This window comes from Pholcus phalangioides, unplaced genomic scaffold (genome assembly GCF_987345545.1).
Source record: "Pholcus phalangioides strain wild (caught in Gottingen) unplaced genomic scaffold, Ppha-v1.0 ptg000018l_1, whole genome shotgun sequence".
Taxonomy (NCBI): domain Eukaryota; kingdom Metazoa; phylum Arthropoda; class Arachnida; order Araneae; family Pholcidae; genus Pholcus; species Pholcus phalangioides.
This window is the reverse complement of record NW_028301611.1, coordinates 7,830,353-7,857,619: the sequence shown is the minus strand read 5'-3', so window position 1 is coordinate 7,857,619 and position 27,267 is coordinate 7,830,353. Positions and strand designations below refer to the sequence as shown.

At 42.9% G+C, this 27,267-nt stretch overlaps 1 protein-coding gene and 1 pseudogene across 1 annotated transcript in view; one reads left to right on the top strand and one right to left on the bottom strand.

Moving 5' to 3' along the window:
• Nucleotides 1-27,121, bottom strand: part of LOC149071641 (insulin-like peptide receptor) — a 164,905-nt gene extending 137,784 nt beyond the window's left edge. The window contains exon 1 of the mRNA XM_089247614.1: nucleotides 26,590-27,121. The gene's annotated coding sequence lies outside the window, so the exon portion shown is untranslated. The remainder of the gene's footprint in view (nucleotides 1-26,589) is intronic.
• Nucleotides 15,354-15,476, top strand: LOC149071642 (5S ribosomal RNA; annotated as a pseudogene).
• Nucleotides 27,122-27,267: the final 146 nt, after the last annotated feature.

Here is a 27,267-nt window from a genome sequence, read left to right as displayed (position 1 = left end):
TCATTTCTTTAGTTTATATTTCGATTATAATTACAAATATTTTCTGAGCATCTTATTAACGTTAGTTTACTGCACACAAACACCAACCGTTAAAATTATTAAGCAAATTTGACAATTCAACTGGTATTATTGCTCAAAAAATATTTATCAATATCATACTATATTTACTTTTTCTATGCGGCGCATTAATCAAAAATCGGTCATCTCAATTTCAATCGAGGAATCACACAACAGTTGTATTTTTCATTTGATAGGTGGCAGTAATTCTACTTAAGTGATATTTGCTACATATGACATAAATGATGATGATGATATTCATCATATTCATAATGATGATGATGTATATTCAGGATGATAACTCAATTCGCCCTTGCCGCATTTCAGTGGCAAACCGTTTATTCTAGAGGCATACTTCCAATTAGAAAAAGTATCTAAATAACGAGTATATACACTCATGTCCATAAATTAAGGATAATTCAGAATCACACGGAAATCGAAATCTAAAGTAAAAATTTCACCTGTAGAATTATCACACGCATCTGCAAGAATGATATGCAAATTTCAGGAAGCCACCAGATGATGTACGTCAGCCGATAGTACGTCACAATGACGAGAGTGTAAGGGGGGGGGGTATATAAGGAATGGTGGCAAAGAAGTAAAATTGTTCACAAGAGTTCTGTAAGGCGCTCAGTGCCATAAGCGAATAGTTATGACACAGAGGACGCATGTGGATGATTTTTTACGTGGTACAATTATCGGCCGCCTGGAATGTGGGCGTACTCAGATGGAAGTATCCGAGGAACTTGAAATTGCCCAAAGTGTCATCTCTAGGCTTTGGCAACGATTCCAAGATAACGGAAATGTCAGTAGACGTTACGGTATAGCTCGCCCCCGAGTTTCAACGCCGAATGAAAACCGGTATTTGGCAGTAACTGCCAAAAGAAGCAGACGGAGCGCAGCATCCGACCCGTCTCGTCAGCTATCTGCAGCCACAGGTACCACAGTTTCAAGGCAAACCGTGTACAGACGTTTGGGAGATATTGGTCTATATGCTCGCAGGCCTGTCAGATGTGTTCCGCTCACGGCAACTCACTGTCGGCAGCGAGTAGCCTGGAGTAGAGAACATGCAATATGGCCATCGTCACAGTGGGCTTTTGTGATGTTTCCCGACGAGTCCAGGTTTAGCTTGCAGTCTGATTCACGTTGGACTTTCATATGGAGAACGCCAGGTACCCGTTACCGACAAGACAACATCATTGAACGAAACCGTTACGGTGGTGCAGCATTGCTCGTTTGGTGTGGAATTATACTGGGTTCCAGAACAGATCTGCATGTTCAAACCGGAACCATGAAAGCCCAGATTTATCGGGACATAATTCTGGAACAACATGTACGTTTGTTTAGGGGTGCCATGGGCGCAGAATTTGTGTTTATGGATGACCACGCCCGTCCTCACCGAACAAACATCGTAAACGAATGCCTTGAATCTGAGGATATAACCCGTATGGAATGGCCAGCATTCTCACCTGACTTGAATCCGATAGAGCATGTGTGGGACATGCTTGGCCGACGAGTTGCAGCCCGTCAATCACCTCCTACATGTGTACCGGAACTTCGGAGAGCATTGCTTGCTGAGTGGAGTGATCTTCCCCAAGATCAGATCGATAATTTGATACTCAGCATGCCTAGGCGTTGTACGGACTGTATTTCATCGCATGGGAGACATACAATGTATTAACCATCATACCAACCATTTAATAGTAAGTTTTTGTAAAGGAGATATTTTTTACAATTGCTCCAGGGAGCAAAAATCGTAGTTTTTATGAATGGTATCATACATACACCATCGTTTTTGTTCTTTATCTTTTGTTTAATAAATGGGCTTTATGAATAAGTAACGTTTGTTTGGTTTCTCAACCTTTATTTGCCGTAGCTGGCATTATCCTTAATTTATGGACATGAGTGTAAAATTCAGATACGCCAGTCCTCAAAAACCCAATGAGAAACTTGTCCTGTCTCTCCTGAGGCAAAAAAAAAAAAAAAACAACAACATAAATCCACGTTTCTAAGTACAATATTAGCAGAGGTATTTCTTTGAATTCAGAAATCGAGAGAAAGATGGGAAAAAACAGCATAAACACTAATGGATAACGCTGCTTCTTTCCCTGATTTCCTTCCCTTATGCTGTACTTTCAATGTGCTGATTTTTTTGAGAGACACTATCTCGTTAAAGCGCAAAATAAAGAACAGCTTTGCGAGTATTAGTAACAAGAAACTTTTCTTCTTTGAAAGCTCTTCGGCTTCTGGGACTTTTTTAAGGATTCCGCGGCATCTGATCATGAGGAACCCCAAAAAAAAAGCGGAACACCAGTTGGAAACCCATGTTCTAGTCCAGTGGTTCTCAACCGGGGGCCAAATGGCCCCCTAGTGGTACTGGGATATTTCAAGGGGGCCACGGAGGAAAATGGAGAAAGGGGCCATGACAGATGGTTTGGAGGGCTGCAGAGAGATGAGAAGAAAAATTAAGGTGTGAAGAAATAAAGCTTTTATATTAGCGACTATACACTTACAGAATCCAACAAAACCACCCATAAAGTAAGGGCTGTCTTAGGGAATAGACCCCACCCGGGCCTCACCGCCTACATTCTACAGTAGGTTCCCTAGGATGGGGTTTTTCGCAGGCCCGCGGCTAGATTTTTCATAGAACCCCCCCCCCCCCATATTAAAATTATAGAGTGGAAAGACAAAAAATGATGAAAACCATATCAGGCCCCGGGCTGCAGCTCCGTCAGTCCCACTCTTGTGAGAGGTCATGCCCGGGGGTCTCATGTCCATAAGTGACCCCACCCCTCATGATATTTTGTATAATATGATACATTTTGAAAATAAGTAGGGAATATGTAGGCTGCCTATTTCCGGCTAAGTATGGCACTACCATAACTTTACTTTGCCTAGGGGGCCCCATGATGTTGAGACGGTCCCGAATTGAACTTGGATTAGCGGGGAGCTCAATAAATTCTAGGCCAGTGGTCTGGAGGCCAATCTTATTTGCAAAATTTTCATTTAGTATAAATTCACTGAAAAAAATCAATTCAACACGTATAAAGGATCTTGCTTCTAGATGAGGGTCGAAGACTCTGGGTAAGACAGGGGAGCCACGGGGATATAAATATGCTTCAAAGGGGGCCACGGGCAAAAAAAGGTTAAGAAACGCTGTTCTAGTCCATAGTTTCCCAAACTTTTTGTTCCAACCCCCTTCTTCAAAATTTTTTTCTTCTGATCGCCCCCTAACTCATACTAACCCATAGAATCCTATACTAAACCCAAAGCTTCTACTGCCCCTTTGGCCCCTTCCATCGCTCCCTATAGGACGATATTATCTACTTCGGAGTGGGGGGGGGGGGAAATACTGATCTAGTCTATAGAGAAGCTTTTCGGTGCTTAAAATTCGTAAAGGCCATCGGTGGCATCACGAATCAGCTCTCCGTACATAAATATAATCCGTAAAGCGTGATCAAACACAATTCACCGAAACGAAAGCAGCGATCAAATAAAACGGGAGGAAGGGGGGAAAGGCATATTCCCGGGTCGATGTAGAAGCTCATCCTATGCCAAGAAGATGATGGAAGCTGATGGAAGACGTCACTCTGGGAAATGACTCTTTTCTACGTACGTATAAACTATAAACACGCGAAACGCACCTACTGAACAAACATAGGGGGTTAATTTTAGACATCACGTTATGGTTGCTTCCCCCCCCCCCCCCCCCGTCGTCAATCGATTCTGCTCCATATCAAAAACACGATACCAAGTCAACAAAAAAAAAAATGTACGCCTTTCCCTATCTGATATATATCCATGGAACACTAGAACATTTCCTGGATAGATGTCGCAACTCAAATATGACAATAACTCGTGAAAAGAGACCTTCAATTTATTCTTTTAAGGAGGAAACAGGCCATAACATGGTGTGGTTACGCTATAATCGACGTATCGCGCGCGCGCGCGCGGTTGCTAGACCGTAACGCCTCGTTTAAAACGACTGCGATCAATAACGGCGCCGTGTCAACCACTTCACGTACACGCTTCTGGCAACAAATTTAGATTGTCTCTGTTTGAAGAAACGGTGATAAATCTGGTAACCTCGTCCTAACTTGACAGCACGTTAGAAAAAAAGAAAGGGGGAAGTTAGAAAGGGGAAAGGAGAAAAAAAAACAATGCAAACGGAAAAAGTATAATAAGTAGATTAATCATGTGTATATATTGTTTATAATTTTTGTTGATTGCATTTTTAATTGGGTTGCTGTATTTTTGAGGGGCCGTTCAAGTATTACGTAAGCAAATTTTTAGCCGCCCCCCCCCCCCGTCAGCAAAACGCTGACCCCCTTCCCCAGCAAAATTTCATCATCAGCTCCGCTCCTCCGAATCCAACTCATATTTTCATAACGAGTGGTTGATGACGTAAGCATTATCCAAACTCCCCTCCTCCCTTGTCATCAAAAGTTAGCAAATCGGAAACCCCCACCAATCGATGATGACGTAATACTTGAACGGCCCCTGAAGTATATGACATCCATATTTTTATGGGCATCTCTTTCCCAGCCACCTCGTTGGGCATTTTGCCTGTTGTGGCGTTGTATTTGTATTAAGAGTCTTCTTTTCACCCTCATCGTACGTGTTCTATTTCGCTCTTACATGCATACAGTAGAAATATACATTTTTTAACATTACATAAGATTAAAGAAAAAAAAGTCATTAAAAGTAGAGTATAGAAAAAAAAGGAGGAAAAGAAAAAGCAACTCCAGTTGATAAAGTTACTATAAAGCTGCGCGATGGTGAAGAGAGAGGAAAAAAAACACACGAATGAATGTTGAATTTATGCCATTGATGTTTGGACGTAATATTACGTCCGTGATCGTAAAGGGGGGGTTAGTTGGATATTTTTTTTCGACTGTTTTGGATAATCCGAAGTTGAGGAAAAAAAAATCCGCGATCTTTGAACGGTCGAAGCTCGTTATAACGACCCCCTTCTTCGTCCCACAGAAAACGAACCTTATATTGGGAGGTCGATAGTTTTAAAAATCATAAAGTTAGCTTCTCTGGTAAATATTTCTTTTATATTAAACTAGCAAAAATACCCGGCACTGCCCGGGTTTTCTTCAATTGTTGGGAGGATTAAAAAAAGTGACAAACCGTTATAAAGGATATACATAATAATAGCAGCGTTAAAGAAGTGACAAACCATTGTAAAGGCATGTCTGAAACACACCGAACTCATTCCGAAAGTGACTATTGGAGGCCAGGAACCATTGTTGTCCGACGTTTTTTTGCCCATTTCGGGCGTTTGCCCTACTCTGACGAACTTTTAAAGTAGCCTACGGTTGAATCCCGGTCCTGTTTGGTAGGGGCGATCGGTCTAAAATTGTAATACAAATACAACGCCACAACAGGCAAATTGCCCAACGAGGTGGCTGACTTAAGAACATCATGGATCCCGAGCCATTTTTTGGAGGCCCTACCTACTACTGCGGAACCCCCAACGAATCGGTACATGCGGGAATGTGCGGGTACTTGTAGTGAAACCTGAAGTTCTTTGTTTCTCTGTAATGCTTGTTATGTGTAGTGCTGCCATCTGCCACCAGTTTTTATAACTATGAGTGAAGTGTTATGATTGAATGATTTATCGTTGTAGGTCTGTTGCTCTCTGTGGCGAGACTTTTTAACGGGGAGATCGGCTCGCATTTGCGCCTTGAAGTTGGGAACCACAGAAAACCAACTTTAGCCGACCACCACTGTGGGGTTTGAACCCGGATCCTTGCATCGCGAGTCCGTCACTATAACCACTCGACCACCACAGCGGTCGGTACATTTGTATTGAGAACCTACACACAGACATGCTTTCACATTGATACATAAGATTAATAGAATAAAAAAAAAATTTCTTCCTTGCTGGTAAAATGAATAGAAGGGGAAATATTTCGTGGCCCACACAGGGTAGGGGGGGGGGATGTCCGACAAGCCACCAGGTCGGGGGGGGGGCATGTTGAAGTTCACAGATTTCATTTCGGAGGGGGGGGGGGGGAGCTACATCAATTTGTAAAGTTCGCAACAACGGAAACCCGAGATAAATCCAGTCTGCCTGGTGCGTTACTAAAAGTATGCGAATTGGGTCCCGGGTCCTTAGTTGGGGAGGGGCCCCGGATTTTATCTGCTGACAAAATACATACAAGTGGAAATTTTTCGAGGCCCACACGGGGTGGGAAAATATCCGACAAGTCTCCAGGTCGGGGGGCCCCCATTGGGGAAGTTCGCAGGTTTCATTTCGGTGGGCCCTGGATGAATCTCGGGTTTTTTTTGCTGTTCGACAGCGTAAAATTTACAACAGCTGAAGCCCAAAAAAAAATCCAGTCTGAAGCCCATACTAAAAATATGCGAATTGGGTCACGGGTGATTGTCACTGAATATTATTTGGTGAGGCGGTTCGTGGGTGGATATCATCTGCGCCACAAAGGGCCCGTAGAAAGCAAAATGTTAAGAACCCCCCCCCCCCCCCTGCAACCAGAAGATCAACCCTCGTATTCGAGAACAGCTCAGACTATTGCATTCCAAATTATTCAAAATGAAATCGCGTAGAGGAAAATATGAACGAGAGGTGCATGTGCGGCTTAGAAGTAGCATTCCAGTGAAAACTTGGCGTCAATATAAGGTAAATGTATATTCTTCCCTGAAAGTTACGGCCTCGCGCTTGAACTTTATTGTGAACATTTCGGAAAAATCATAGAAGCATCCTTTTGATGAAGAAGATATCTTTATTATTATTATTATTCCCCGCATATTATGATTAGATGGAGAGCTTTTCCCGAGCTCCATAAAAACAGAGGAAAAAACTCAGTCTAGGGAAGAAAAACAAGTCTATACTCGTTGAGGAGGCAGTAAACAAGCTGTTTTTTGCCTCCCCCACGCCCGCGGCGTGTGTTTATCTCACAGAAAACATTTCGCTAACGAGACTAGAGAACGAGACTTTTTTTTTTTTTATCTTCCTTGAACCGGAGAAGGATCAAAATGTATCCGAAAGGTTCGTAACACTCCCAGACACTATATTGTGCTTTCTCTACTGCTATTAAATAAGACGGAAATTTTCGGTTAGCTTTCATTTCGATCACCATAAAACGCCACCTCACGGGGAAACAAATCGCTTCTCCTGTGGACGAAGGTAGGAAAAATTATTATACTATAACGTCTCCTATATTATACCCACCGATTTACATACGTTAAGGGTAAAACAAGAAATAATCGGAACTAAATTGGTTCGAAATCTGAAAACGTGTTGTGTGTATTGAGGAAGAAACTTCGCTAATCCGAACTAATTGAGACCGAGACCTGTTCAAATTAGCGAATAATTCGGATTACAAGGGGTTTATATGTATTTTGAAACATTGTTTTCTCAATGACACACTTAAAAAAAACTAAATCAGGGTTTGACAAGCACAAGGTCACCGTGGCGACTAAAAAATTAGTGTTGGCGTTTTTTGTCAAGCTGTTGGAACACGAGATGGCTGCCTGGAAAAAACGGACACTAGATAGCGCAATGAACTCTTTACTAATCTCAAAGGGTTTATAAGATTTCTTCAGCTCAACCTAAATCAGCTGCATGATAAGAGAGGTATCTCCAGGAGGCATCGGCGTTCTTCGGATGAAGAGTATAGAACGGCGAGAGAGAGAGATAATAAGAATATATATCAAGAAAGACGTACTGTTCGCGATCACTATTCCGGAGGCGTAGTTACAATGCTTACATTCCCTAGGGTGCCGGAAGAATAATCACGCAGTAATTGATTGGTTGCTGCTACGAGTACCGAAGATAGCAAGACGTCATCAGGATGCGGAGCTTTTGGCGATATACTAAGTTCTACTAAATAATTCGGTAGACGCTTTTTAGTTACGGTTGGTGCACCGTATAAATGGACGGCTTTTCTATAAAAGGAACCAAGCGCCATTAAATCTCTCTCTCAAACCTGAGAAAAAGCTATTTGAAATTATCTTCGATTCAATTATCTCTTCAGTTTGGTAATTGGTTCAAGTGCACACAGAAGGCATCACAGCCTATATGTCACTTGGTTCTATATTATAGATAAAAATACCGCCTCTTTCAATTGTTGAGATGTCGGTACAGTCGAATCCCGTTTTTACGAACACCATTAGACTAGCAAAAAATCCAGTTTTAACGAACACTTTTCCCCAGGAAAGTTCACATAGGAAAAAATGCATAAACCTGGAATTTCTTTATAACTAAGTGATTTCTCTGGTCTCTTGGAGTTCGTTATACAGTATAACGAACTCCAAGAGACCATTCAGTTGTTTATGGAATTCAACTGTCTTATCTCAAAAATTTTAAAAATGGCGCTGGATTCCCTTTATATAAAAGTCGTCCAAATAGAAAAAGGCGTATATAAAACGCCTAATTTTCTTTTAATAACACGTAATACTTTATATTCTTTTCTACAATAAATTTTTACCCGTTAATTAAATACCGTCGCCTATGATCTGCGGTCTTTTTCGCCAAGAGGTTGGGAAAGAAATACAATGAAATCGCGGTAAAACGATACTCTGTGGACTCAATGGGCATTTCCAAACAAGACCTGAAAAATATCGTTGTTGAAGGATTCAATCGTTATATCTGGTATCGTTGAAGTGAGGTCATACTGTTTTTAAAAAAAATCTGTTTATAAAAAATAATTATCAACGATTTCTAAGTAATTAAAAAAATTCATATTCCAATGGAAAAACCGACATTTTCTCTTCCCGCTTCGCTTTCAAGCGATTGGTAAGAAATTCGGATCTCTCCCTCACGAATCGGCGAGGGGCCATTCAAGTATTACGTAAGCAGATTTTAAGCTCTCGTGTGGTCACAATTCCGGTTTTGGCAATAATCATATACAAGACTGCTCTCGGAAATCGCAACCAAATCTCATTATCATGATGAGGTCCTCAAGGTCGTGACGCGGTGTGAAGCTAGGATGCCATGTCAAGTTTTGTTTTTCGTAGGGGTTGCAACAAAGCTTCGCGGTGATGAGGGGGAGAGAGGAAAGAAAACAGAGAGAGAACTTTTCTAAATTTATATTCCACTAGCGTTTGGACGCAATATTACGTCCTTGATCGTAAAGTGGATACAAAAACTTTTTCCATTCTCTATAATTTCATTGCTGGTGAATGAATGATATTAACGTATGAATTACATGATGAAATTATTTTTTTTTTCGAAGTGGCGAAATTATTTGCAGATTCACAGATAATTCGCAAAATAATTCTATTTTCTCACATCAAAATACTTACCAAGGATTTCCTGCCGAACTCTCAAAAAACTATCGCGCGTTTTGACACCACCTTCTGTCAGATTTGAAAAATTACTTCCCTGATTAAGAAAAAATAACGAGAGATGAAGGGAAAAAATATCAAAAGATTCGTCAAATTACGAAAATGGAAAGGAGGAAAAAAAACAAAACAAATGCAGTCAAACCTCGTTAATGAGTCACTCTTGGGAGAGCAAAAATGACTTAGTAAGCGGAGTGACTCGTTAAACGGAGCAAGCCACAGCTGTGTCAATTCCTGCCTGAGGACGATTGGGACTTCCAAAAAGTGACCCGTTAAGCGGAGTGACGTGTTAACCGGGTGTCGCACTAACGAGGTTTCACTGTATAACCGAAGCGAATTAAATGGGATTCGAAAAAGCGACCTCCGTCGTGAGAATCCTATACTTTACCTCCCACGCCGCAGCCGATATCGGATTTCAAAAGAAATTAAATAGAATCTGTTCAACTAAAAAACCACACCATTCAACTTCGCCAAATGCAAAGTGCGTTTTGTGCAAAGTGCGTGTATTTGTTGCGGGCAAAGACGGGTGGGAAGTGACAAAGTCCATTTCGGAGCAGCAAAATTAACAAAGAAGGATTCGGAGCAGATATTTATATAAATTGGAGCAGCGAAATTAACAAGAATATTTTTGTTAATAACCCACACCCCTTTTCAAAATGAAACAACTGCACTGTCTTTTGTTATCAAACACCTTTTCATCAGCTTGCTTTTTTGTTTTTGGTGTTTCAGGCTTTTGAGACGTTGTTTGAAAGAGCGGCTGTCATAAAATTTTTCCCACCAGTCTATTTAAGATGATTTTTGCTTATACTGAGGGTACTCTTTGCTGTCTGCAACAGCAGTATGTACTTCAAATCGGCTAAAAATTTTCCATAGAAGTTTTCAATATTTTTATACTCAGAAAGAAATTGTTGCAAAACGAAAGAGGATTTCGGAAGAATCAACACGATGTTTGACGTGTTTTGACATGATGCTGAATGCACACATTACTTGGCGAGATTGGCGATCTGACACTCGTTATTTGGCGATCTGACACTCGTTATTCGGTAACACTGGCGATTTACCGCTTGTTTTAAGCATTTGTAATTTGGCGGATTTTTACTCCCGGAATGAAATTTTTTTTTTAAAATAAAACATCGGGATTTGAAGCAATGACAATCGACTATACAGTAATTTCTGCTGCTTCGAGTGGCGACTGGAAACGGAAACTAACTAACATTTGCGCTTTAAAGCTGAAAGACCATCTTCAGTTGCACGATCACGGATATTATCGGGGTTTCGCGATGGAAAGCCCGATGATGGGCCGATATTTTAAATAGGGGGTCATTCAAGTATAGTCCTCCTACCACGAGAAGAGATTTGGCTACGGCACGTCATGTCACGTCAAACGATTCTATTTCATCATAGAAGGACATGCCAATCGTGAAAGCTCAGTCACTGATGAACTTTTCTCGATGTGCAATCGTTTTACCAAAAAAAAGTTGAATAAAATCATCCGACGTGACGTGACATGACGCAGCGAAAATTCATCCCGTGGTCGGAGGACTATATTACGTCAGCATCGGGGGGTTTTCGGATTTGCTGACTTTTGATGACGGGGGGGGGGGGTTGAAGGTTGCTTCCGTCATCAACCACCCCTTTTTGAAGATATGAAATATTCTAAGCTGCTGACGAAATTTTGCTGACAAGGGGACGAGGGTCAAAAATGGCTAAAAATCTGCTTACGTAATACTTGAATGGCCCCCCAAGGCGATAGTTGAAGTACAGTGGAATAAAAAACGCTCTTTTCGGAAAGAATCGTTTCGCGGCAAGCAGGAACAAAATTTTTTTGACGTCCTTTCCGAAATTCCGGGCATACTGAAGCAAAATTCACAATTTGGCGCAGAAAAATACGAAAATACCCTATTGGAGCAGGATGGCGCAAGATGTTAATTTTGGCGCAGAGTTCCCACCCCTGCAATGCAATAGGATGAAATCCAAGGCTAAAAATGACAGAACGAGATCGAAGTCTCGAAGAACACCCGTTCTTCCACACTCTTATTTTCGGGCTATTGTTCCGCTCTTCCATTTGAGACGAGCTCAAGATGCAGTCCTTCATTACTACTTTCTTTCTTTCAGTTCCGTATCCGAGAACAGACACTCCCCCATTCTTCGACATAATCCCAGCAACCGCCCAGAACAAGCACACTAATGAGCTCCAAACCCCTCATCTATCGCAATATAGGCAGTAATTAGAATTTCTATTCAGAGGGCCTCCCTCGTCAATTTCAATTACGGCGCACAGCCGGGTCCTCTCATTTCAAGTAATGACAGGATGGCATTTTCTTTTACAAAAGAACTGCTCGCCAACTTCAAATGCCAATTACCACACTCGTGATTTCTTTTTAATGGGCCGATTCCCGCACCAGACTTTGATCGGAGCATTAGCCCGAATTCAAATAATAAATTCATTTCTACTTGAAGGGCGGGAGGCCCTCCTAACACTTATTTAGGACCGCAAGTCATGATAGGACCCCACCAATGGCGTTCAACCCTCCCATGGGTCTTTGAACATTTTTTGAGCCCCCCAGACCTCTGAACTCGATAAGACAGCTGTAGTTAGAGCAGTCGTTCTTAACCCTTTGTCCCAATTAGAGATGGGCCAAGGTCCCCTTCACAATAATAATGAAGAAACAATTTAATTGTTTACCCATTCAAGCTCACGGGAACCCCTCCCCCTCCTTGAAAACTCTCCAAAGATCCCTCTGGGGGAATTTACCCCCTGGTAAAGAACCACTCTCGTTTATTTATCCACTGAAACATCGCCCCCCCCCCCCCACCCACAACAGTGCTGACGGAGCTGCAGTCAGGGAGCCCAGGGTCAATTCTTATCATTTCTGTTGCTTCATACTGTAAATTAATTGTACAGTGGCCTGTGAAAATCTGATCGGGGGAGTTTAGGCCGCCAAATATTCCAATCTAGGTACCCTTGCCGCTCGATGTGACAGCGATCCGCCGAAATAACATAGATCGTGTATGCTGCACCTGTGGCCCTTGGAGTCATCTGATGTGGCCCGTGACCTCAAACCTAATTTCATAAAAATAAACTAAGCAGCACATTTCTAAAGAAGGTCACTTAGGTGAATCCCGACGGAGTTCCATATCACTCGAGTGGCCCATGAAATATTCCTATATCAGTGATCCACAGCATATTTACAGATCACTTGAGTGGCTTACGGACCTGTTCCAGATAACTCAAATGGCACTCGGCACATTTGCAAGCCATTCACGTCAAGGCCGTAATGTGCCTTTTCGGGGCCCCCAGAGGCAGACTTTTCCTTGGGACCATTTTTGAAAGGGTTGTCATTATGCAAAATAAGTATAAATTTTTGTGGGAGGCCCACCTTATACGCCTCGGGGAGTCACGTCAGGGCCTTAATGTGCCTTTTCGGGGCCCCAAGGGCACTCTTCTCCTTAGGACCCTTTTCGAAAGGGTTGTTATTATGCAAAATAAGTATAATTTTTTTTGGGGCCCCCCGTATTCGACTCGGAGGCCCTGCGGCAGTGCCCAGCCTAGTTACGTCCCTGATTCAAGTGACCTACGGCACATTTACAGATCAACTGAAGTAACCTGTGGCGCCGTTCCAGATAACCTATTCTAGTGGCCGGCGACACATTTTCAAATCAATGAAGTGGGCTGCACCCCCCCCCCCCCTAAAGATTGAACACGTTTTGGCATTTACCAAAGTAACACGAATCCACCATCTCATCTGTAATTACGGATCAAGATATTTGATACGACGGATCGGATTCCTTGAGACGGAGGCTCATTTGCATAATGGTTAATGGAGGCCAAAAAAAGGGGGGGGGGAAGGAGGAAACCGCAACGTGAGCGGAACCACGTCAAGAGTGGAAAAAAAAAAATAGCGGTTTCATTAACCCACATTATTCTTCTTTCCTCAACAATCAATGGGAACTATTACCGAGAACAACACAACTTTCTCACGTGGTGGCTTCCAATTCCATCTCGAAAAGTTGCGGCCAGCGCATGCGCAGTAAATATCATCACATGGCAGCCATTTTTTTAAATACGATGAGTCGGAGGGGGGGAGGAGGGAAAACCCAGCATTTTTTTGTTATTCATCGTCGTCGTTTGTCAGAAAAGGCGAAAAAAAAAACCGGTCATGGGAAAAATAACAAGAAATAATTTACTCTGGAAATATATAATAGTAATAACAATAATAAGATGGGGAAAAAAGCCATTATACACGACATATAACACGCACACAAACACGTGTATAACAAGATATTTTACAATAATGCGTCGAGGTCGCCGCCATCTTGACGTTGCTAGCAGAAGACAATACCCATACCAATGCAAAAGGAACATTTTCTTTCATATTTACGTACTATCATTACTTTTTTGTACTTTGTTTCGTTACTATACCTGTGGCTATGCCCCCCCCCCCACACATCCTAGAGAGGGGCCCCGGGCTGGAATCTTTTACGGGAGCCCCCTTCTGTAGTTAATTTATAGCGTGAAAAAGCAAAAAATGATGAGAACTGTCCCGGGCCTCAGGGCTAGAGACCTGTCAGCCCCCCCCCCTTTGTGGGGGCCATGCCTGCGGCGTATTTACGTGGGGGGGGGGGAAGCATAACCCAGGTCAAACGCAAGAGAAGTTGCGAATTACGACCAACAACTTTATCAAATTCGAGTAAAGTTGCCAATTACAGAAAATAAAAATTACCGCTCTAATGGTCGAGTGGTCATAGCGACGGACACGCGATGTGAGGATCCGGGTTCAAAACCCACCGGTGCCACAGTGGTTTTCTGTGGTTCCCAACTTCGAGGCGCGCTTGCGAGAGCCGGTCTCTTCGTTAGAAAGTCTCGCCACAGAGAGCAACAGGCCCAGAACGGTACAAATATTCAATCGATGCACTATTGATCTATATTTCAAATTGTGAGTGACACAATTTGAAATATAGATGGCACCAGAAATTCTCACACACACACACTACACTACATACGCACTCACTGTCAAGGACACACACACACGGTACAACTAAATCGATAGTAAACTGCCAGTGGCGATAAACCGGAGCTGTGCTCGGTTTGAAAGAAAAGAAAGCCAATTAAAATTGCCTAAAGCAAATAAAGTTGGCAATTACAGTCAAGTGGGGCGCGGGGTAACCCAGGTCGATAAGATACTCGCCTGAAGTACCAAAGGATGTTTAGAGGTGTCGTGAGTTCGATACCCGGTTCGTCCTTGTCAGAAAACTTTCCTGACACAGGGGTACAACAGAAATGGCGACATGACCATAGAAAATTATTCCTACCACAGGAAGCCACCCCCCCCCCCAATCAAGGGGTTAGCGCACCAACCTCTCGATGAGTATAAAAAAGCAAGCCTACCGTTCGGAATCGGCAATAAATTGTAGGTCCCGGTCTAATCGGCCCTCGTGTGCAGCAAATGACCGTGGTGCGACAAGAATGATCAAATGATTACAGCCAAGAAAAATTGCTAGTCAAAAGCAAGAAAATTTCCCCACTGCGAGGAGTGACCGAATGACGAAACGAATGATCGACAGAATTTGGAAGCAAAAGAGTGAGTGGCCCGTAGAGCGCGTGCACAAGCAGGGATGACTAAAAGAGTGACCTAACCTACAACATGGGCAAGAATGTTAATGATCAAAAGAGTGACCCAGAGAGCGAGGTGATCGGGTCAGTGGGAGACAAAAGTGAGTGACTTACAACGTGTACACATATGTGCCAATTACTAAAAGAGCGACCGTGAGAGCATAGGCGAAGATAGACTTGAAGTCTGGGGGGGGGGGCACGATGATGATGATGTGAATTCATCTATACATATATGCATTAGATCAGTCGACTTCACCTTTGGTGCTGGATTGCCCCCCCCGCATCTCCGCCCATGCGTGAGAGAGTGTGAGCATAGGAGTTACAAAAAGAATGACTTACAAAGCAACGGACCAGCAAGTCAGTGATGGCCAACGGCCATACCATGCTGAAAACACCGGTTCTCGTCCGATCACCGAAGTTTAGCAGCATCGGGCGCGGTTAAGTACTACTTGGGAGGGTGACCACGTGGGAACACAGCGTGCTGTTGGCATCACTATTTTTTTTCCCCACCGATAGATGGTGCTTTCATTTTTAACCCATCATCATCATTAATGGCAGTAAATTGCAATATAGCGATATGGCCAGAGTTGGTGTTTGGTGTGAAGTACAGGTCAGTGATAGCGCCCGGGTGGCGCTGTGGTAAGATGCTCGTCTCCTACCAATGAAAGTAGAATTAAGGGGTCATTCAAGTATTACGTCAGCATCGAAGGGGTGGAGGGGTTTCGGATTTGCTGACTTTTGATTACGGGGGGGGGGGGGGGTTTGAAGGTTGCTTACGTCATCAACCACCCCTTTTTGAAGATATGAAATATTCTAAGCAGCTGACGAAATTTTGCTGACGGGGGGGGGGGGGGGTCAAAAATGGCTGAAAATCTGCTTACGTAATACTTGAATAGCCCCTAACGGAAGTGGGAAAAAATTTCAGAATTGATGGAAATTCCAGGATTAAGAAAAAATTTTGGACTATTTTTCCTAAACCGTAGGCCTACTTTTAAATTTTTCAAACTAGGCTAGTCTCAGTTCTCTGTGTTATTTGTAAGAAGTGTAGTACAAAATACATACAGTTTTGTGTATAATACCACTGTGTTTCTTTGTTTCGTATCGCTCCTCTATGAAACCCGTACAATTTTTTTCCGTGAATGATCGGTTATCCGAACCACCCCCCCCCCCCAGTCCCTAATTGTTTCCGATAATCGATGTTCTACTGCAGTGATTCCCAACGTGGGCGTTAACGCCTCCTGTGGGGGGGGGGGGCGATGGAATGTCCCAGGGGGCGGTAGACGCTACGGGGATAACATAGGATCCCTATAGGTTAGATTGCGTTGGGGGCGATGGGAGAAAAATTTCTGAAGAAGGGGGCGATGGGACAAAAAAAGGTTGGGAAACTATGCTCTACTTGTAAATGCAAAAACATAATCCAAAGGCAGGAACGCCTACCCTTGTCGCACATCCCAAGGGCGGCTCTTGGCATCACCAGCCACTCCCCCCCCCCCCCCCATCACTGCGTCAAATCCCGCAAACACAAAAAAATCAAGTAACGTTAAGTGAAATAATTATATGTCTATGGTAAAGATGAAACGGGGGAAAAAATAAAATCTTGGCTCGACATAACAGACATTGTCGAACATCTGTTCAAATAATACGATTGCATAAATCACATATGTACGTCTCTCTCTCTCTCATCACAAACAGTTGTGTATACATATACTGCATATGTATAAAATACGTTTTTCCCTCATTCTATGTATGCAGTTTTATTTTTCGCTTTCATTAACACGCATTGAGCGACATTAATTTTTACTTCCTATTGCTTCGAGGCGGCACGTGTTCAGATTTCAAATTGCCACTCATAGGGGGCCATTCAAGTATTACGTAAGCGTATTTTTAGCCATTTTTGACACCCCCCCCCCCCGTCAGCAGCTTAGAATATTTCATATATTCAAAAAGGGGTGGTTGATGACGTAAGCAACCTTCAAACCCCCCCCCCCCGGTCATCAAATCCGAAACCCCCCCTGTATGACGTAATACTTGAATGACCCCCCCTGGCCACACGAGAGTATATATTTCGCACGAAAAATATATTTTTTCCAAACGCAAGTTTTGTGACGTCACAGCGCCAGCTGCTAATTGGTCGCGCTTACGTATTGTCATCCAGTACAACCCTCTTAATCACGTAATATAAATACCGTGAAAGCGAGCTACTTCGGCCCTGGGGACGTTAATTTTGTCCCGAGAACTAAAGGGCGTGCTACAATCCGATTGCTTCAGGTTCGCGTAGTAGCGGGCGAATCCGCCAGGCCGTAAGGGGACATTCAAGTATTACGTAAGCAGATTTTCAGCCATTTTTGACCCCCCGCCCCCTTCCCGTGTTCAGCAAAATTTCGTCAGCAGCTTAGTATATTTATATCTTCAAAAAGGGGTGGTTGATGACGTAAGCAACCTTCAAACCCCCTCCCCCTCTTTTCATAAATAGTCAGCAAATCCGAAACCCCCCCCCCCCCCCCCCGATGCTGACGTAATACTTGAATGACCCCAACACCAATTAGGCAAGCAAACGCCTTCTATAGCCTGCACGCGAAGTTTTGACGCCACTGAAGTGGTCCATTTCACCTGTAGCCGTTGGATAGAGCAAACCGACGAATGCGAAATCTTTTACCTTTTTTTTTTCTTTTGCAGTGGTATATCCAATGACTATAGGTGAGATGGAAGACTTCAGTGTCGTCACGGGACTTTGCCATAGAAGGTGTTGGGTACAAGCCCACCGGCAATAGAGTTCTAATATTCGCCGCTAGGTTGCAGCAGTGCTGTTTTTAAAACCCTGTTAAATCAACACCAGCTAGAGCTAGTCTGCTCCAGCTGGTGTCGGTTTAAATGCACGTGATTTGTTGTTGTCAAACTTTGGTTTTTGTGCAAGCAATCCAGCGCATGTTGTAGTTTAGGTAAGTGCCAAATTTTAAAGTCAATATCATCCTCAGCAAGAATATTTAAAGGTTGATAAGGAATATTCGAGTCAGATCTTTAAAAATCAAAACCCTCAGCCATAGGATGAATATTAATGGGTATCCACGGGCAAAAAAACTGGGATCTTAAATAACGTATGTGCAGCTAATTTGCCATCGAAAACGTTGCCATAACTCGACAAAATCCCCTCTTGCAGTTGAAACCACTGAAAAATTGAGGGAAAAAAACGTTAAACACCTGGCGCATATGTGTATTTGAATATAAATATACGTACATTTTACAAGCTATAATCGTCATAATAAGTTACGAAAACGCCGTTTACTCCGTTAACGCCGTTAAGATTTTAAGTAAACATTCCAAATTTAAGAAAGCATCGTGGAAAAAACGGGACAAATGAATAAAACATTTCAGAGCTACTGAAAATACGGGACAAAAGTGGTCCGTCGAATCGTTTCAGACATTTTTACTAGTCTTTGCTTTGGGTTCAGAAAGGTAGAGAAACGCTGCTTTGGACTTTTTTTTTTTTCGGGTGAAACAAATTTTGGCGCCTAACATTGTTCTGGCGCCCTAGATATGTTTGCGATTTGTCCGGCCCTGGTTCACGGCGATGTTTTTTTTTCTACCGATAGAGGGGGGGGGGCTATATAATGGAACATTAACCTTACATATTTACCCCCTGAACTATCAAGGTATCCTATGCAAATCCATCCATCATGAACAGCAAAACCACAGCCACAAAACGATTATCGCCACAAGTTTTAAGATAAATTATATGTTCAATATTATTTTCGTGTGGGTGTGGACGATTTTGTACGCATAGGCGGAATAGACTTGGAAGTCTGGGGGGTAGGGCAGTCATTATTGCTGGGGGGGGGGCAAGATGATGATGTCGATTTCGATTCATCTATACATACTGTATATGCATTAGATCTTTTGACTTCACCTTTAATGCTACCACTTCACCAAACACCAACTCTGGCCATATCGCTATATTGCAATTTACTGCCATTAGTGAGATGGGTTGGAAGTAAAGGTGCTGTCTATCGGTGGTCGCCTCGAGTTCGTTTGGGAAAATATCTTATTTATATCCTCTCTTGGGTTCGAACCCGGGACTCTGACAACCACCTTCACGATGGTAGACGAGCATCTTACCACCATGCCACTCGGGCACACCTTTGATGCTGGGGGGGGGGGCATGTTTGTACGTACCACGAATTCAGGATCACCCTGTATAGGCCTACATATCGGATATTTTATTGATACGTATCATCAACGGAGAAAAGATAAAAAAAGAGTAAAACCGGCTGCGATTGATGACCACCGCGTTTCATTCCAGCTGATAGTCGCCATTAAATAATCACAAGCTTCTTTTATTATTATCGTGTATATATACGTATCGCCAGAGAAGATGCCACGCACGAAGCTAGTCGGGCGTCATCCGGCGACGAACATGACCGATGACTTACGAGCCTCGTTCATTATTTGGGAGAAACAAGTACGCGAAATGAATCATGGGTGGATACTTTTCCCTCCTTTGTGCTGCTTCCTACTCAACTTCCAAATGGCGGTAATATACCAAATAACTTGCCATTGTCTCCTAAATTAAAGAAAGGGAACCGGTTATTTGATTGGTTAGCTCGATATGATATCTTGATAGTCAGGAATGGTTGTCGGTTTGGATTTCAGAGACCCCCCGTTCCTGCTGGGGCTGCTGCTTCATTTGTCCGCCATCTTTGAGAGCAAGCGTATAAAACCGGGATTACGCTATAAAGGCTTTTATAAAACTTGAAAAATCTAACCATTAAGCATATGGGGTTACATTCGCTCAAATGCCACCGATACACTTATTGGTTGAATTTTCAAATTTTGTAAAATAACTTTTACCAGCAAATGGTCCACCTACAACCCCCCCCCCCCTTTCCAAATAATTTTAAAAACGATATAATTTCTGCTTTGGCAGAATCATTAATTGCAATGTAATATTTGGCAATATATCGATGATTCCCTCCTTAATTAAAATCAATTACACAAATTTTGTTCACAGAATTTGGTAGAAAAAGTAGGACCCCCCCCCCCCCGTGATCCGCATTGTAGCTGCCAGCTCCACCATCGCTGTTCTTTCCCCTCACTATGTTACAAAAACACCTGCCATGACGTGTGTGGATTTCTAGGAAGAGAAATATTTTTTTTTCGGTAAAAAAAAATCTTTTTGTACTATTCATACTAAGCGTATATTTCTTAACAATGCTGAAAAAAAGTTCTTATCTAACCTTGAACGAGAGCTGACTCCGCCCATTGGTAGTTGACCGATTGGAAAGGGGAGGGGGGTTGAGGAAAAATGAAAAACATGTTTTACAGTAGAAACAACTTCAACGTGTTGTTAGAAGCCGAGATATTTTTGGGGGTGGCTGAAATAAAGCAGATCAAGTTTAACGAGATATATATCTCAAGATTGCCGTTGAAAGGGTTAAGTAGCCCGCAAGCACATGGGACCCACGGTACACTACCAGATTACTTAAATCCGCGGCACATTCCCAGATCACTTAAGTGACTTGTGGCGTTTTACAGCACACTCAAGTGGCCCGCGACACGTTTTCAAATCAATGAAGTGACCCCGCACTAACCTCCTAGAGATAGAAGGCCTGCCAGTCTGCTTGTGAAGTCAGTAATTAGTCCATTTTCCCCTCAGAATATTCAGGGGAAAAAAATGATCGGGCTCACAATTGGCGATTTCTATGTCGCACATCCAATCACTAAGCGGTATCTGTGAGCCAATCAGGATGATTCTACGCCAAAATAAAAAAGAAACGAAATAGGATGCTGTGTTTCAAAATGTGGCAAACTTGCTTGAATGACGTTTATGGCAAACAGTGCTGAGGCCTTCTATCTCTAGGAGGTGCTGGTTGAGCACCCTTGGCCTGCAGCATCAATCTGTTAACAAAAACCTAAAGCGGCAGACAGCGTCGTGCTCGAAATCTGAACATAGGAGAAATATTTGCGCACAAACCCTGTCGGCAGCTGCTGTACATCAAGGTAAAGTGGAAATAACGGGACGCATATGAAAACCTAGAAATTAACCGTCAGTATTATACAGGGGGGCTTAAGCTGCCAGGGCCATCCCTCTGAAGCTAGAAAACCGTTGGAAACCAGCGATGCTCGAAAGAGATCCGAAAACCATGAGCTATTATTCATTCCTGTCTAGATGTCTAGACACGTGTTCAAAGAAGAAGAGGAAAAAAAATCATGCGATTCTCTAGGACAAATAAACCACTGCATTATTGATGAAGGTTAAGCTGACATCTACGCTTCACTAGGCCCGCGAACTATGAATAATCAATAGCATTGATAAATTCGAGGAGGGGAGTGGGGGGGGGCGGAATAATCACTGATCGAGGAATCCTGCTGATGAAACTTTCTTGCTCTCGGCTAGAACAGGTCCAAATATTCATGTTTCCCAACATGGGTTCCAATCTGCTCCATGGGGGAACAAAGTCATGATCATTTAGTGTATGTGTTACGTGTAAATGTGATAAATCCGATTATTACGCATAATCCCCGAGAATTTTGTAAGTTTGGTAAATTTTCTTAAATTTATCACTTTTACTGGCGATTATGAATAGTAACCAAGCGTCGTTGGTAAATTTCCCCTACATTAATCACTTTTACAGGCCATTATGCATAGCGCCCAAGCGACGTATCAAATTTGATAAATTGCCCTAAAATAATCACTTTTAACGGCGATTATGCATAGCAACCAATCGTCGTTGGTAAATTTCCCCTACATTAATCACTTTTACAAGCCATTATGCATAGTGCCTAAGCGATGATAAATTTGATAAATTGCCCTAAATTAATCACTTACAGGCGATTAATTAATCACTGTTGAAGATGTCCGCCTCAGCTTCATCTGTAGCCTCGGCTTCATTTGCTGCTGATGGTGTCTGCCTCGGCTTTATTCATAGCTGAAGATGTCCGCCTAGGATTCATTAACAGCTGATGAAGTGAGACTCCACTCAATTCGAAGCTGAACATGTCTGCCTCAACCTCATTTCCAGCTGAAGACAATCCCTCCGCTTCATTCACTGCTGAAGATGTCCGCCTCAGCCTAATTTCTGGCTGGAGACCCTAAAGCAGACTATGTCGAAATGTCGCAGAACAATCAGTGCTATGCAGAAAAATCCGGCAAAAGTTTTAAGTAAAGTGTAGAAAACACTATTGTGGGAATTTTTACTGCAAAACTAGAGAGCACGTTGCAGAACAATACAATAGTCTGCTTTTGGGGGGCTGGAGAAATCGCCTCGGCTTAATTTTCCGCTGATGGTGTCTGTCTCGGTTTCATTTGCTGCTGATGGAGGCTTTATTCACAGCTGAAGATGCCCCTGCTCATATACGGATCTAGGGAAGTCACCGAGAGTCGAAGGGGCCGAATTACCCCTCCCGAGAGTAAAAATGAGGAAAAAATTCCATCTGTCCCGTAGAATACTGGATGATTTAACGAACCTCAACAATGCACATCCCTCCCACCACATCGCCCAAGATCCACACGCCCCTGGGCTGGATAACTGTATGAAGGGAGCCAAAAAAAAAACGCTGGGTAAAAACCTCTTTAAGGGCCGCGTGAAATGTTACTTATTTTTAGGGCCGTAAAGGAGCTCAATAACTTCTTCGAGGGCCGCATAAAAGCTGAAAAACCAATTCAAAAGCACTGAAAATATGAATTAATTCTTCACGGATCGTATAAACGCGTAATAACCTCTTCGAGGACAATATAAAACTCAGTAACAGTTCCGAGGAAAGCTGAATAACAGTTTTTTGGAGAGGAGCATTAACAGCTGAGTAACCACTTCGAGGAAAACGCGTAAAATATTAATTACGTTCCTGGAGCCCCATAAAAGTACATAAATAACTTATTCGAAGGCCGCGTAAAAACTGAACAACAAGTTAGGGAGCCCTACAGAAAAAATCTTTGAATGCTGAGAATTACTTCTTGCAGACCTTATAGAAGCCAAATAACTTCCGCGACGGCTGCGCTCTGAAGCGTAATAATCTCTTGGGAGTACGTACTGCATAAAAAAACTGAACAACGGGTCAAATATTAATCACGTCAAGGTTTGACAAAGGGTAACTAAGGTACCGGGTCACCATGACGATTAAGGCTGCGCTCATAGCGGAGCGAAGAGGTACGAGTTCCAAGAATTTCGACTAGAAAGAAAAAAAAATGCATACGGTGGGGGTGGAAGGGATGTCCGCACATAGGAGGAGGATAGAGAAAATGGACGGAGGGGTTCTGAAATAAATAAGAGTGGGATGATGATGATCCCTCCGCAGAAGAAGGAACGGACCAATCAGCACATCGAGGTGAAAACAAACATGTCTGTTCAACTCCCGCACCTCTGAGTGACTTCTTTCTTTTTTTTTTCGCCTCGCTTCTAGAAAAGAATGCCTCAATATGTGGAAGGCCTAGGGCCGGTCGTCCACTAGAAGCGACTCCAAGCGCTAAACAAGTCGGCGCGCACTTACCTGTGTGTTCACGAGAATGATCAAATTTGTACAGAAAGGAGAAGATCGTCGTCTAATAGAAACGATGTTTTCCAGGCGAAAGCAGCAGCAGACAACAGAAGCGGTCGGATGAAGTTGGTTTCTTGCGGTTCCCAACTTCGAGGCACGAATGGTAGCCAATGTCCCCGTCAAAAGTCTCGCCACAGAGAGCAACAGGCGTCTGCCAAGGTAGGGTTACTTTGGTCATTACGCTTACCTCATAATTAGAAAAATTGATGAGAGATGGCAGCACTAAACATAAACATCGCACAGAAGCAAACTTTTACTTTAGGTTTACAACACGGACGCGCACATTCCAACGTGTACCAATTCGTTGGGAGTTCCGCAGAGGAATGTGAACGAGGTGCGTGTGCGGTTGAGTAGCAGACGACCGAGGAAATCCAAATAGAATGGGATCACACGCGTCTTGCCTCCTCTGCGCAGCCGAAATGAGGTTGTTTACTTTTGTGTCCGCGCCACTTACTCCGTTATTTTTTCCCCTCTTTGGTCAGTTACCTTCTTCCTGCACAAACATTTCAGAAGAAAAATTTGATAATTGTAGTTCATGGGCTTAATGGTAAGTAAGGGGCCATTCAAGTATTACGTAAGCAGATTTTCAGACATTTTTGACCCCCCCCCCCCCCCCGTCAGCAGCTTAGAATATTTCATATCTTCAAAAAGAGGTGGTTGATGACGTAAGCAACCTTCAAACCCCCTCCTCCCCTTGTAATCAAAAGTCAGCAAACCCACCCACCCCCGATGCTGACGTAATACTTGAATGACCCCTTATCGATTAAATGTCAATTTATTTATTCACAAACGAACTCCTTCTCCAAGTGTGTGTCGGGCATTCTCATTAAGTATAGACTGAATAAATTCAGATAAATAAAATATATATATATTTTTTTATTCATCTGAATTTATTCAGTATACCGTTATAGCGAAAATCTCGTTTTAACGAACACTTTTTTAATCCCCCAAATAAGTTTACATAGGAACAATGCTAGGTCACCTGGAATTAATTTATAACAAAATTTCGTTTTAACGAAGTGATTCCTCTGGTCTCTTGGCGTTCGTTATAACGGGATTCGACTGTATCCTGCATTTTATATACAAGGTGCATAACATTTTACTGGCGAACCGTTGCTCCTATACTTCAAATGAGAAAAAAAGTTTCCAAACAACGCTTAGAACTCATTCAAGTTTCAAGGGGTTGTTTAGTTATCAAAATAAAAAAATTAATTTCTTATGCATATAGTACCCGTGCGCCCCAAAACGCAATCATAAAGTTGTTTCCCTGCCTCTCCCGATGCCAACAAAAAACAATTCCATGTTTCCAAGTGCAATATTTACCGAGATATTCGAAAAACGGTCTTTGGTAACAACTTTCTAATTGGGTTTCAAGGCACACGGGGACTGTATATAAAGTAAATTTTTTATTTTAATAACTATAGAACCCTTTGAAACATGAATGACATATCTGCGTACTACACGTTTTTTGGCAACTTTTTCTAATTGGAAGTACACCTCTGGGATTAACGGTTTACCAGGCTAAATTGAATATCCCGTTTGCTTTGCACCCCACACAACTATCATACCAATCGTATATACATTATTCACTCTTCCGTATGCGCCACATAAATCGAAACCGGTCACCAATTTCAATAGAAGAATTGTGATAGTTTTTTATTTGTTTAATGACGTGCGTGTGTATGTTTCCGACATGTCATGTGAAGCATCTCGATCCTCATCCTGGAGCAATTAAACCATTAAAAGATAGATGTTTGATTTCGTACTAAATAGATATTCACCGATGAATAACCTTATGATTCAATGATTATTTCAGTTAACGAGAGTTCAAGTGAAGTCGAGAGTTCTTGTACTTGAGCTCTTCTTCTGACATCTAGCGGATCCAGAAGCTCGCTGTTGGGAGCGGCAATTTCTGACAACCTCGTGAGTCCTAACCATGAGTTCAACCCAAGGCCGTAGCGAGGGAGCAGTACCGTCTTAAGGCACGGCCCGGGTAGAGAAAAGGGGCCTCGCAAAAATGATATCTGGTTGAGATTTTCGAGAATTTGCCTGGTTGGGCCTCAGAAAAATCATTTGGCCCGGGGGGCCCATGATGCTCTTAAGACGGTCCTACGAGGGAGGGAGGACGTGTTTCTTACCCCCCCCCCCCGAAATGTGAAGGAATGACCGAATTGTTCTTTCACTTTGGTTCCCACACCCCACGAACGAAATTCCTGGCTACGGGCTTGGTTGAACCGGCCACGGAAACGAGACGCATGACCCCCATATCCCCGCAATAGGAGCCCCCAGGCTGAGATTCATACTGTCCACGCCAACACCTCCCAAAAAAATAAATTAAAAGTGATGAGAAAAACAAAAGAAAAATTATGACTATCATCTCGGGTCCCTGTGCCCGCCCCCAACCCCTTGTAAGGACCATGCGGAGATCTCAGTTGAATAGGGGGGGAGGGGGCTTCCCAAGGAGGTTGAAAAAAACTACCAACCTCCTTTTGGGGGACCTTCCACGATAAGACCTGGCACAATGGTTAATGACAATAAACACTGTATGGATAATAAGAGGTGGTGCCTAAGCAGTCTTTCATCTTGCCCTGCGGCCAGTACCGTCTTAACGCATGGGCCCACCCGGGCCTCAAGAGGGGCCACACAAAAATGAGAACTTACTGCAAATTCCCGTAAATTTTCCAAAATGGGCCTCAGAAAAACCAATTGGCCCGGAAGCCCATGATGCTCATAAGACTGCCCTGCCTGGGGCTACAATGCTGTTGAGACACGGCAATACTTTTTTTTTTTCCCTTGTATAACTCTGAAGAAAAAGCTACATCATCGTCATCAAGGGTTCCGCAAAAAAGACTCACAACTATCAAGGGTTCCGCGAGAAACATAACGTCGGAAACCCCTGCTCTAACTAAACCCACGACAGAGTCTTGTCCTAGGAGCAGCACCAAAAACCTTCGCGCGAGGCTGTGGGCAGCGCAATGGGAAATTCTCGTTTTCCAACAATGGTATTTCCATCACCACTACCATTATTATATACGATCTCTAAATCAAACAATGCCAAAAATAACAATACTCACCTCGAAATATTTAAAGCGGCAAAATAATCCTTTTTCGTGTGTTTGTTGTTGGAACTTAATAATTAATCCACGTTGACAATTAACTTCCAAAAATAAAAGGCACTCTCACAACACTGAAATTCCACTGCACACTGAATTATACACTTTTGCACTGAACACACGCCACTGTCGAAGAAAACTTCATTTTGTAAACAAACTTCACACACACACACTTTAGTATCGGCAACCGAAAAGGAAACAACAGCGAAAACGGATACAACAAATCATCCCGCGGGTCACACACACATTATCGTTATCCCAAATAAAATTCGAAGCGTAAAAATTTTCCACATATTTGTCCCGCACGTAAATCCAATCGCAACACACACACGGATTCGCCGCACGCAAAAAAAAAAAAAATTTTCAACAATAATACAATTTTGTGTGTATTATCAATAATCCGCGGTGGATGGCAGGCAGGTCGTTGGCCAAACAATGCCCAAAGCGGAGTAGCTAACGCTGCTACTACTATTCAGAATACTATGTCGAGTGTCAGTTTGGCGAGCGTCGGCTTCTTTTTCTGAATATTATCAGAGGAAAAGATTATGTGCGGAAAAAGTGATCGACGTTTGCAGTGCCATCTGTCGACGGGGAGTATAACTGAACTTCGGACGCGGAACATCTACACCTACCTATTCA